This window comes from Hordeum vulgare, chromosome 5H, assembly GCF_904849725.1.
Source record: "Hordeum vulgare subsp. vulgare chromosome 5H, MorexV3_pseudomolecules_assembly, whole genome shotgun sequence".
NCBI classification, from domain to species: Eukaryota; Viridiplantae; Streptophyta; class Magnoliopsida; order Poales; family Poaceae; genus Hordeum; species Hordeum vulgare.
The window spans coordinates 261208550-261222210 of record NC_058522.1 but is presented as its reverse complement, the minus strand read 5'-3'; the positions used below and the strand labels follow the sequence as shown (position 1 = coordinate 261222210).

General features: G+C 41.6%; 1 pseudogene; it reads right to left on the bottom strand.

The window, feature by feature from the left end:
- Window positions 1-9181: 9181 nt before the first annotated feature.
- On the bottom strand, window positions 9182-10051 carry LOC123396580 (annotated as a pseudogene).
- Between the last annotated feature and the right edge of the window lie 3610 nt (window positions 10052-13661).

Sequence of the window (13661 nt, the reverse complement as noted above, 5' to 3'; positions counted from 1 at the left end):
TAAAAGGGATACTTCGTGAAACGGCAAAACAGTTGCTGCACTAATGAAGAGACCCAAGATTAAACCCAAACCCGAGACTAAGTGCTTCTATTATGAGGGGAACGGTCACTGAGGCGGAGCTACCCTAGATGCTTGGTAGATAAGAAGGCTCGCAAAGTCGAAATAAGTATATTTGATATACATGATGTTGATGTGTACTTTACTAGTACTCCTAGTAGCGCGAGGGTATTGGATACCGATTCGGTTGCTAAGTGATTAGTAACACGAAATGAAATCTATAGTGTAAACAAAGACTAGCTAAAGGCGAGGTGACGATAAGTGTTGGAAGTGTTTCCAATGTTGATGTGATCAAACGTCGCACGTTCCCTCTATCATCGGGATTGGTGGTAAAACCTAAATAATTGTTATTTGGTGTTTGCGTTGAGCATGAACATGATTGGATCGTGTTTATTGCAATACGATTATTCATCTAAAGAGAATAATAGTTGTTCTATTTGCTTGAATAATTACCCTCAATGGTTTATTGAATCTCGATCATAGTGTTACACATGTTCATAATATTAGTGCCAAAAGATACAAAGTAATAATGATAGTACCACTTAGTTGTGGCACTGCCACTTGAGTCATGCTGGTATAAAATGCATGTAGAAGCTCCATGCTGATGGATCTTTGTACTCACTCATTTTTGAAACGTTTGAGACATGCAAACCATACATGTTGGTATAAATGCATGAAGAAACTCCATAGAGATGGATCGTTTGGACTCACTTGATTTTGAATCAGTTGAGACATGCAAAACATGCCACATGAAACAAGAGAGTAACTTGTTGGGAGTAATGCATTTTTGATGTGTGCAGTCCAATGAGTGGTAAGGCACGCAGTGGATATCGTTATGTACTTACTTCACTCACGATTTGAGTAGATACATGAGTATTTACTTGATGAATCACAAAGTCTGAAATATTGAAAAGTTCAATTCTGTTTCAGAGTGAAGTTCATCGTAACAAGAGGATAAACTATCTACGATATGATCATAGAGATGAATATCTGAGTTACGAGTTTTGGTACGTAGTTAAGACAATGTGGAAATTGTTTCACAGTTCATGCCACCTGGAACACCATAGTGTGGTGATGTGTGTGAACGTCATACCCACGTCCTATTTGATATGGTGCATACTATGATGTCTCTTATCGAATTACCACTATCGATTATGGGTTATGCATTAGAGACAACCGCATTCACTTTAAATAAGGCACCGCGTATTTCTGTTGAGATGACACAGTATAGACTCAGGTTTAGAGAAATCTAAGCTGTCGTTTCTTGAAAGTTTGGGGATGCGATGCTTATGTGAAAAAGGTTTCAGTCTGATAAGCTCGAACCCAAAGCGGATGAAAGCATCTTCATAGGATACCCAAAACAGTCGGATACATCTCCTATCTCAGATCCAGAAGCAAAGTGTTTGTTTCTAGAAACGGATCATTTCTCGAGGAAAGGTTTCTCTCGAAAGAGTTGAGTGGGAGAGTGGTGGAACTTGATGAGGTTATTGAACCGTCACTTCAACCAGTGTGTAGCAGGGTGCAGGAAGTTGTTCCTGTGGCGCCTACACCAATTGAAGTGGAAGCTAATGATAGTGATCATTAGAGCTTCGGATCAAGTTACTACAAACCTCGTAGGTCGACAAAGGTCGCGTACTGCTACAGAGTGGTACGGTAACCCTGTCTTGGAGGTCATGTTGTTGAGCAACAATGAACCTACGAGTTATGGAGAAGCAATGGTGGGCCCGGATTCCGACAGATGGCTGGAGGCCATGCAATCCGAGAGAGAATCCATGTGTGAGAACAAAGTGTAGACTTTGGAAGAACTGCTTGATGGTAGTAAGACTACTAAGTAAAGATGGATCTTTAAAAGGAAGACAGACGATGATGGTGATAAGTCACTATTAAGAAAAGCTCGACTTGTCGCAAAGATGATTTCGACAAGATCAAAGAGTTGACTATGATGTGATTTTCTCACTCATAGCGATGCTAAAAAGTCTGTTGGAATTATGTTAGTAGTTGCTGCATTACTTGTGAAATATTGCACATAGGAAGTCAAAAACATTGTTTCCTCGACGGTTTCCTTGAGGAAAGATTGTATGAGATACAATCAGAATGTTTTGTCGATCCTAAGGATACTAACAAGTATGCAAGCTCCAGCGATCCTTCAATGGACTGGTGCAAGCATCTCAGAGTTGGAAAATACACTTTGATGAGATGATCAAAGATTTTGGGTTTGTACAAGGTTTATGAGAAACTTGTATTTCCAAAGAAATGAGTGGGAGCACTATAGAATTTCTCATAAGTATATGTGGTTGACATATTGTGGATCAGAAGTAATGTAGAATTTCTGTAAAGCATAAAAGGTTGTTTGAAAGGAGTTTTTCAAAGGAATACCTGGATTGAGCTACTTGAACGTTAAGCATCAAGATCTATGGAGATAGATCGAAACGCTTAATAGAAGTTTCAACAAGATGCATGCCTTGACAAGTTTTTGAAGGAGTTCAAAATAGATCAGCAAAGAAGGAGTTCTTGACTGTGTTGTAAGGTGTGAATTTGAGTAAGACTCAAAACCCGACCACGACAGAATAAAGAGAATAGACGAAGGTCGTCTTCTATGCCTTAGCCGTAGACTCTAAAGTATGCCATGCTGAGTACCGCACCTGATGTGTGCCTTGCCTCAAGTCTGTTAAGAGGTACAGAGAGTGATCCAGGATTGAATCACCAAATAGCAGTCAAAGTTATCCTTAGTAACTAATGGACTAAGGGATTTTTCTCGATTATGGAGGTGGTTAAAAGAGTTCGCCGTAAAGGGTTACATCGATGCAAGCTTTACACTAATCCGAATAACTATGAGTAGTGAAACAGATTCGTATAGTAGAGTAGATATTTGGAGTATTTCCAAATAGCACGTAGTAGCAGCATCTATAAGATGACATAAAGATTTGTAAAGAACACACAGATCTGAAAGTTTTCAGAACCGCTGACTAAAACCTCTCTCACGAGCAAGACGTGATCAGACCCCAAAACTATATGGGTGTTGGATTCGTTAGAATCACATGGTGATGTGAACTAGATTATTGACTCTAATGCAAGTGGGAGACTGTTGGAAATATGCCCTAGAGGCAATAATAAATTAGTTATTATTATATTTCTTTGTTCATGATAATCGTTTATTATCCATGCTATAATTGTATTGATTGGAAACACAATACTTGTGTGGATACATAGACAAAACACTGTCCCTAGTAAGCCTCTAGTTGACTAGCTCGTTGATCAAAGATGGTCAAGGTTTCCTGACCATAGGCAAGTGTTGTCACTTGATAATGGGATCACATCATTAGGAGAATCATGTGATGGACTAGACCCAAACTAATGAACGTAGCATGTTGATCGTGTCATTTTGTTCCTACTGTTTTTCTGCGTGTCAAGTATTTGTTCCTATGACCATGAGATCATATAACTCACTGGCACCGGAGGAATACCTTGTGTGTATCAAATGTCACAACGTAACTGGGTGTCTATAAAGATGCTCTACAGGTATCTCCGAAGGTGTTCTTTGAGTTAGTATGGATCAAGACTGGGATTTGTCACTCCGTGTGACAGAGAGGTATCTCGGGGCCCACTCGGTAATACAACATCACACACAAGCCTTGCAAGCAATGTGACTTAGTGTAAGTTGTGGGATCTTGTATTACGGAATGAGTAAAGAGACTTTCCGGTAAACGAGATTGAAATAGGTATGCAGATACCGACGATCGAATCTCGGGCAAGTAACATACCGAAGGACAAAGGGAATGACATACGGGATTATATGAATCCTTGGCACTGAGGTTCAAACAATAAGATCCTCGTAGAATATATAGGATCCAATATGGGCATCCAGGTCCCGCTATTGGATATTGACCGAGGAGTCCCTCGGGTCATGTCTACATAGTTCTCGAACCCGCAGGGTGTGCACACTTAAGGTTCAATGTTGTTTTATGCGTATTTGAGTTATATGGTTGGTTACCGAATGTTGTTCGGAGTCCCGGATGAGATCACAGATGTCAGGAGGGTTTCCGGAATGGTCCGGAGACGAAGATTGATATATAGGATGACCTCATTTGATTACCGGAAGGTTTTCGGAGTTACCGGGAATGTACCGGGAATGACGAATGGGTTCCGGATGTTCATCGGGGGGGGGGGGGGCAAGCCCACCTGGGGGAAGCCCATATGCCTTAGGGGTGCCACACCAGCCCTTAGTGGGCTGGTGGGACAGCCCAAGAAGCCCTATGCGCAGGAGAAAGAAAAATCAAAGAGAAAAGAAAAAAAAGGGGGAAGTGGGAAAGTGGAGAAGGACTCCATCTTCCAATCCTAGTTGGACTAGGATTGGAAGGGGAGGACTCTCCCCCTTGGTTCGGCCGAACCCCTTGGGGATCCTTGAGGCCCAAGGCAAGGCCCCTCCCCTCCCACCTATATATATGGAGGTTTTATGGCTGATTTGAGACAACTTTGCCACAGCAGCCCGACCACATACCTCCACGGTTTTTCCTCTAGATCGCGTTTCTGCGGAGCTCGGGCGGAGCCCTGCTGAGATTAGATCGCCACCAACCTCCGGAGCGCCGTCACGCTACCGGAAAACTCATCTACCTCTCCGTCTCTCTTGCTGGATCAAGAAGGCCGAGATCATCGTCGAGCTGTACGTGTGCTGAACGCGGAGGTGTCGTCCGTTCGATACTAGATCGGAGTGGATCGTGGGACGGATCGCGGGACGGTTCGCGGGGCGGATCGAGGGACGTGAGGACGTTCCACTACATCAACCGCGTTTATTAACGCTTCTGCTGTGCAATCTACAAGGTTATGTAGATCTGAAATCCCCCTCGTAGATGAACATCAGCATGATAGGTTTTCGTGCGCGTAGGAAATTTTTTGTTTCCCATGCAACGTTCCCCAACATGGCAAAATTCAATGTGCCAATTCCAAAGAAGCGCAAGCTAGGACCAAAAATTGTGGACTGTGTTTTCCTGGGATATGTTTTTCATAGCATTGGATATAGATTCTTGGTTGTAAAATCTGAGGTATCTGACATGCATGTCGGTACAATCATGGAATCGAATGATGCGACTTTCTTGGAAGATATCTTTCCCATGAAAGATATGGCTACCTCATCTAATCAGGAGATGCCTAGTTCGTCGAGTCATGAATTAGTTACAATTACTGAACCCACCATTTCGATGGAAAACTTTGAAAATCCTATGGAGGAGAACAGTGAAGTTCCTACCAGGAGCAAGAGACAGAGGACCGCAAAGTCCTTTGGTGATGACTTTCTTGTGTAACTCATACATGACACTCTCAGTTCTATTTCAGAAGCCTATGCATCTGAAGATGCCGACTACTGGAAGGAAGCAGTTCATAGTGAGATAGATTCCATCTTGGCAAATGAAACTTGCGAGATAATTGATCGTCCTTATGGGTGTAAACCTATAGGATGCAAATGGGTATTCAAGAAGAAGCTTAGGCCTGATGGTACTATCGAGAAGTACAAGGCACGACTCATAGCCAAGGGTTATACCCAAAAGGAAGGTGAAGACTTCTTTGATACTTACTCACATGTGGCTCGACTAACCACTATTCGAGTACTACTTTCACTAGCTGCCTCACATGGTCTTCTCGTTCATCAAATGGATGTTAAGACTTATTTCCTAAATGGAGAGTTGGATGAGGAAATTTACATGGAACAACCAGATGGGTTTATAGTAGATGGTCAGGAAGGAAAAGCGTGCAAGTTGCTGAAGTCTTTATATGGACTTAAGCAAGGACCCAAGTGACTGGCACTCTGTGGCAATAGCTAGACTAATGCTGATTTTGTGGCAACAAACCTTCCCCTGCAACGGCACCAGAAGAATGCTACTAGCACCCCCCGACAATGAAACTAGAAGAATGTTGTTGACGGCCCACCAGCGCGTGGGTTTGCAGCAGTTTTCGAGGGTAGAGTATTCGATCCAAATTTGTTGATTCGCCTATAGGAGGTGAGAGAATACTCTTGAGTATTAGCAGCTGAATTTGTCTGATTCAACCGCACCTGAAAGATTAGTATCTGCAAGCAAAGTAGTAACATCAAAGTAGTATGATAACAACGGTGTCAGAAACGATCTGTTGATACGACAGACTATTTCTAACGATTGTATCAATGGCGCCAAGTTGCCCCGTTGACGGAAATTGTCTGTTCCCGTCAACGACCAACGATCAAGATTATGGCAGGTAGCAGCAGTGTAACGAGTAATAGCAGTGGCAAGGAACAGTAGTAGTGACAACAGTAGCAAGTAGCAACAGAGCAAGTAACAGCAAGACAAGTAACAACAGCAACAACAGTAGTAACAGCAGCAGAGCAAGACAAGTAACAGTAGCAGTAGGACAAACTCGTAGGCAATGGGTCGGTTATTTTGTTTGGATGATATTCATCATGCAACAGTTATAACACGGAGAGATATGTGGCTAGCTCCCGTTCGTCAATGTGATGTAGGCATGCATTCCGTGTGTCGTCATACGTGCTTAGGGAAAAGAACTTGCATGACATCTATTGGCCATCCCTCCCGTGGCAGCGGGGTCCAAAAGGAAACTATGGGATATTAAGGTTCTCCTTTTCATAAAGAACCGGACCAACGCATTAGCACTTGGTGGACACATGAACTCCTCAAACTATGGTCATCACCGGGAGTGGTTCCGGTTATTGTCACTCCGGGGTTGCCGGATCATAACACATAGTAGGTAACTACAACTTGCAAGATCGGATCTAAAACACACATATATTGGTGACAACATAATAATTTCAGATCTAAAATCATGGCACTCGGGCCCTAGTGACAAGCATTAAGCATGGCAAAGTAGTAGCAACATCAATCTCAGAACATAGTGGATACTAGGGATCAATCCCCATCAAAACTAACTCGATTACATGATAGATCTCATCCTACTCATCACCGCCCAACGAGCCTACGAATAGATTACTCACGAACGATGAAGAGCTTCATGGAATTGGAGAGGGAAGAAGGTTGATGATGACGATGGCAACGATTTCCCCTCTCCGGAGCCCAAAACTGACTCCAGATCTGCCCTCCAGATGAAGAACAGGTTGTGGCGGTGCCTCCGTATCGCAAATGCGACGAAATCTTCTCTTTTTATTTTTTCTGGGACAAAAGTGAACTTATAGAGCTGAGATTGGGGGCGGCAGAGAGCCGTGTGGCCCCACAAGCTTGCCCACCGCCACCAGGGGGTGGCGGTGGCAGGGCTTGTGGCCCACTGGCCCACCCCCTCAGGTGGATCTTTGCGCAGGTATTTTTCATATTTTCCAAAAATGTTCCCCGTAAATTTTCAGGACGTTCTGAGAACTTTGATTTCTGCACAAAAATAACACCAAGGCAATTCTGCTGAAAACAGCATCAGTCCAGGTTAGTTCCATTCAAATCATGCAAATTAGAGTCCAAAACAAGGGCAAAAAAGTTTGGAAAACTAGATACGATGGAGACGTATCAACTCCCTCAAGCTTAAAACCTTGCTTGTCCTCAAGCAACTCAGTTGACAAACTGAGAGAGAAAGAAAAACTTTGACAAACTCTGTTTGATCTTGTTGTTGCAACTACGTCTAACTCATAACCAGAATTTCAGCAAGATCACAAGTTAACCACATAAGCAAGTGACACAAAGGTCTCACGATAAACTAATATCAATGGCATAATCAGCTAACGAGAAAATAATAATGAGTTTCAAATACCAACACTTCAATAAAAACAAGCATAAAGCAATATGAATAGGTGGTATCTCGCTAGCTTTTTCTGAGACCGCAAAACATAAATGCAGAGCACTTTCAATGATCAAGGGCTGACTAAACATTGTAATTCATAGCAACAAAGATCCAGTCATAGTCATACTCAATATCAATCAAAAGCAAAGCATAAAAATGACAGAGGTGCTCTCTAATTGGTGCTTATAAAAGAGGAGGATGACTCAATAGGAAAATAAATAGACATGCCCTTCGCAGAGGGAAGCATTGATTTGTAGAGGTGCCAGAGCTCAAGCTTTGAAAACAGAGATAATAATTTTGGGTTGCATGCTTTCATTGTCAATGCAATGACCAAGAGTTCTCAATATCTTCCATGCTGCTCATGCTATAGGCGGTTCCCAAACAGAAAAGTAAAGTTTTAACTCCCCCACCACCAATCAATCACACTCCACGGCTAGTCGAATCCTCGGGTACTGTCCATACTAACATCAATCCGGGGGGAGTCTTGTTTTACAATTATGTTTTTGATTTAAGCGTGGAACTGGGCATTCCAATTACCGGCCCCTTTCTCGCGAATGACAATGAATAAACACATGTCGAGGATAACACTCCTAGCATGGAAGATATCAATAGCCCTGTGTCACCACATGAGCGGTTCGGGCATGCAAAACAGATTATTTCTTGAAGGTTTAGAGAGTGGCACATGCAAATTTACTTGGAACGGCAGGTAGATACCGCAAATAGGTAGGTATGGTGGACTCTCATGGAAAAACTTTTGGGTTTATGGAAGTGGATGCACAAGCAGTATTCCGCTTAGTACAAGTGAAGGCTAGCAAAAGACTAGGAAGCGACCAACTAGAGAGCGACAACAGTCATCAAGATGCAATGAGGACTAACATTGAATGCAAGCATGAACATGATATAAATCACCATGAACACGAACATCATAGAGGCTATGTTGATTTTGTTTCAACCAGTGGCGGAGCCAGAAATTTTATGGAGCTTGGGCAAGTTAAGCCTAAGTGTATAATCTAAAAAAATTTGGCTAGTTGAATACACAACATGCAGTATACCACCAAGTTAAGACTAATATACATAATTTAATTTTAAACTGACCTAATATATCATTATACGCTTCATAGACCAAATAAAGTTGAGACATGACAACAAAAGATACATAGCCTACCTTACATAGAGGCGAACTCGACATGTTGTGAGCAAAAGTAAATCTATCCATACCATCTGTAATGAAAAGAGACATATAATTAGCCTAGAAGGGAGTGCAATATAAAAATGGATTTGTAATTAAATAAATTTAGTTTTGAGATGTGAAATCAAAAGCTTAAGGAATATAGATGGTCAAATTGAACATACCGATAATGCACTAAAGAAAATTACGAGGCAAGTGCCCTTTTCGAGACCTCATTGCAGTAAATGTTTGAATAATATCCTTATCATCAACTGACTTGAATAATTCTCTCTCGGTGTAACATATCATCAAGTCATTGAACCACTCATTATTGATCTTGCTACGCAGTTTAGTCTTGATAATTTTCATTGCTCAAAAAGCTCTCTCAACAGATGTCGTTGACACCGGCAATATCAAAGCCAACTCAATAAGTTTGTATACCAATGGAAATACCAAATGTTTCTCAGTTTCAACCATCTTCACGGCCAAACTTTGAACATCATCACAAGTAGAAAAAGAAGCATGCCTTTTCACTTGACTTATATAAGTGAGAAGCTGCTCTCTAATTATTCCACGATCATCACTGGAAAAGTCATCATGATAAATTTCAGCAAGACGCGCAAGCTTATCAACGTTAAACTTTGAGAAAGAATTATTGGGGTCAAGACATGAGAAGCAATCAAGCACGCCATTAGCTCCTTCGGTGAAGCGGTGATCCATCTCCACGCAAATTTTATCAATAGCAACATAAAAAATCTCTGCACGGTAATGATGAAGATTAGTGATAGTCCTCCCTGCTCTCCTTGAGTGACCACGGACTGGTATTACTTCATCCATGTTTGGCACTGGAATACTATTAGCAGCAAAAAATTCTTGAACATCACAAAATAAATCATCCCAACCACTCTCTCTTAATGTTGCCAGCCGAGTTTTGACATCATCCGCTAATTCCATGGCAAGCACAATATTAAGATCTTTTCTTTGCAAGACTTTTGAGAGCTCATTTCTGATGCCAAACAACTTCAACATAAGTTTTAGAATGAAAGAAAATTTAAAGCTCTCCATTTTTTCTATCAAACCTGCTGCTTGAGATGGCCCACGTCCATGTTCATCAACCGTACTAAGCACTTGTAACACGGAGGACCACATTTGATTCAAACGAAGCAAGGTAGTATGATGGGAACCCCATCTAGTATCACCTGGCCTAGCAAGGGTAGTTAATTGGTGCAAGACCCTTCCTGTACATATGTCACCACTCTCAAGTCTATCCAGAATATCTTGGTGTTGTGCCTCTGCCAATGCATCCCTTCTCTTGCAAGATGTAGTTGTTGTGGTCACAATTAAGGAGATATACTCAAAGAAATCATGAATAGATGAGCAACTACTAGCAACAGAGACAACCACCAACTGCAAACGATGAGCATAACAATGAACATATAAAGCAAAGGGGTTTTCATCTATGATCTTTTTCTGCAAACCATTAAACTCGCCTCTCATATTTGAAGCACCATCATATCCTTGCCCTCATATCCTTGAAATAGATAACTTATAATGATCAAGAATACCATAAAGAGCATTCTTTAGTGCTTCAGATGTAGTATCTTTGACATGGTACAAAGCAATAAATCGTTCAACAACCTTTCCTTTGTCATTCAAAAACCAATATAAAAAACAAGGTTAGTTGACAACATAGAAAATAAATGACAAACAAATAATGAAAGAAAGTGAAATTACTAACCTCAACATCACCGCCATTTTCTCTTTAACAGATATATCACGTGATTCGTCAATAAGCACAGAGAATTGTTTATCACCAAGATCTACCATGATCCTCTTGGTAACTTCATGTACACAACACATTGCAAGCTCCTTTTGAATGTCACCGGATGTCATTGTGCAATTTCTTGCACCACGGTCAAAAGCATCTCTCACTTGTTCATTTTTAGTTTTTTCTAAATCTATCATCTCTCTAAAGTTTCCTTTGTTCAGAGAAGTAGAGGATTTGTCATGTCCACGAAAAGCCAAGCCTTGTGCGATGAGATATCTTGAACAACTCACAGAACAAGTCAAGCGGATCTTATACATTTCTTCTGATTCCTTGCTTGCTCTAGCAAGATTGCTTGCCACACTTTGTCTTTGATTACTATAATCATCATAATGCTTGACGGAAGAGTTGTGCTTACTACCAGGACCACCAATATGATCTTTGAAGGCTTTAGATGCATGCTTCCAATCTGTAAATCCTTCTTTGGTAAATACTTCATAACCAAAGTGCTCAGCCCTTCCAGGTTGCTTAAAGAGAAAGCAATAAAAACAATAAGTTGCCTTCTTCCACTCGATGTATTCAATCCATGGATGTTTTTATACCAAGATTTAGAAAATGCTCTTGATGTACGTGAACTTCCAAATTTAGTACGAGGAAATTTATTCAAATCTGGTTGCATTGCACCCTTCAATACATATGCTCTTCTCACTTGATCTTGAATATTAGGAGGATACTCACTAATTTGTTTCCTCTTTTCTGGATCACGCTCAATATCATTTGGATTAAATTCATTGGCAATGTTAGGAGGTGGTTGTGCCTCCACTTCTACTTCCGGTTGCACACCATTCACATTTTCAGTGCTTGCTCTATCAACCAAAAACCTCCTCATCTCTGAAATTTAATGATAAAGTTTGAACTTAGTTGCTAAACAGGTAAATAAGAACTGGACAATAGCAACGGCAATATCTATTGACGAGGATATTATTTGCAATATCAATATCGCAGCAAAAAATTCAAACTGGACACTAGCAGCAGCAATATCATTTGCATATGTATAACTATTCAGACTGCTGACCGCTACCGCATATGTATACTTATCTCGATCAGTATTTTCTACTTCCCAACTATTCAGACTCTATAGATGAGACATGAGAGATCGTTGGTCAGTTGGCCCCAGTACTGGTTGGCCCTAATTTTCATGGAGATTTCTTACCGAAGGAACTAGGAAGCTGAAGCCGAATGGGAGGAATGAGGGGATGAGCTGCGCCGGGGGCTCGGAGCCTTGCGTCGCTTGCCGCCGGCGGCCGACGCCGAGCGCCGGGAGTGCGTCCAGGTCCTGTCGTCTAGGGTTCAGCCACCAGCAGTTGCGTGATCCATCGTATGATTTTGTCGCCTGCGAAAAACGAAGAGACACCAGCAATAGTCCTTGTTTTGGCAGCCTGGACAGTCACGTAATTGTCTGGCTTGTTAATTGTTGGGCTGATTAGCCTGTTTACGTGAGAGAAACTAAGGCCCAGTTTTCTTTGCCCGGGTAGAGTAAGTTACAGATCAGTTTAGGCCTTTATTTAATATACCTATAGCTGCTGCTAGTGTCCAGCGAGCCTGGGCAAGTGCCCAGGGTAGCCCGGCGTTGGCTCCGCCACTGGTTTCAACTACAAGCATGAACATGCGCCAAGTCAAGCCACTTGAAACATTCAAAGGAGATTACCCTCCTATCATACTACATCATAATCATCTCAAAATATATGTTGGCATTCAAGACAAACCATTATAAATTCTCAGCTAAATAAGCATGGCATCAGAAACTATGATCTCTAAGTTGTCATTGCAAACATGGTTCTCTCACAACAAAGCTGAATCTGGAATGACAAGCTAGTCATATTTACAAAAACAAAATAGATAGAGTTCATACCAGCTTTTCAGTCTCAGTCACTTCATCATATATCATCATTATTGCCTTTCATTTGCACGACCGAACGATGTGAACAATAATAAGAGTGCTCGTGCATTGGACTAAGCTGAACCTGCAGGCAAACACAAAGGAGAAGACAAACTAATATGGCTCTTTGAAAGCTAAACAGGTATGCATGCAAGAGCCACTAAACATTGTAACCAATGTCTTCTACCTTGACCCAAAGAAAAAAGAAAAGTATTTACACGGAAAGCTCCCAACAAGCAAAAGAAGAAAGAAAAATCTTTTTGGGTTTTCTTAAAAGGACACAAAGCAAGAAAATGAAAATAAACTAGCATGGATAATACAGTGGCAAAGTGTGAACACCGGCTAACAAAGTGAAAGCATAAGCATGAATGTAAAGTCGGTGAGAACACGTACTCCCCCAAGCTTAGGCTTTTGGCCTAGCTTGGTCTACTCCCATGGATGGTCCTGGCGAAACCCAAAATCATAATGTGTGTTATACGGGAGTGCTACAGCCACTGCCTGAATAGCTGCCTCGCGAAGTCGAGCAACCGTCGCCTCCCTCTCATATTCCTCTGCCTCTCCTATGGTTATGTAGTATCTTCGTTTTACCTGAAAGTCAAAGAAAGCAGGAGCAGGAAGGGTAATATGGAAAACACGCTGCCGGTGAAATATCAAGCAGTATAGGAGGGATCCATGATCTCTCTGAAGGAACTGGTAGCGTGTTAGAGCGACACGATCAAGGTAGGCTGTACAGAGAGGAGGGTCTTATGAACGGATGGATATTCCAAAAATTTTTGCTAAGCGTGTAGCATAAACTCCACCAAAGAAATCCCCCTCACTGACATTTTTATTCAGCCTCCTTGCTATTATAGCTCTGAAAAGGACGTGGATGTCGCCTAGAGGGGGGGGGGGTGAATAGGCGCTTTAAAATAGTTAAGGTTTAGGCTTGAACAAATGCGGAATAAAACTAATGTTTAATATGTCAAGCACAA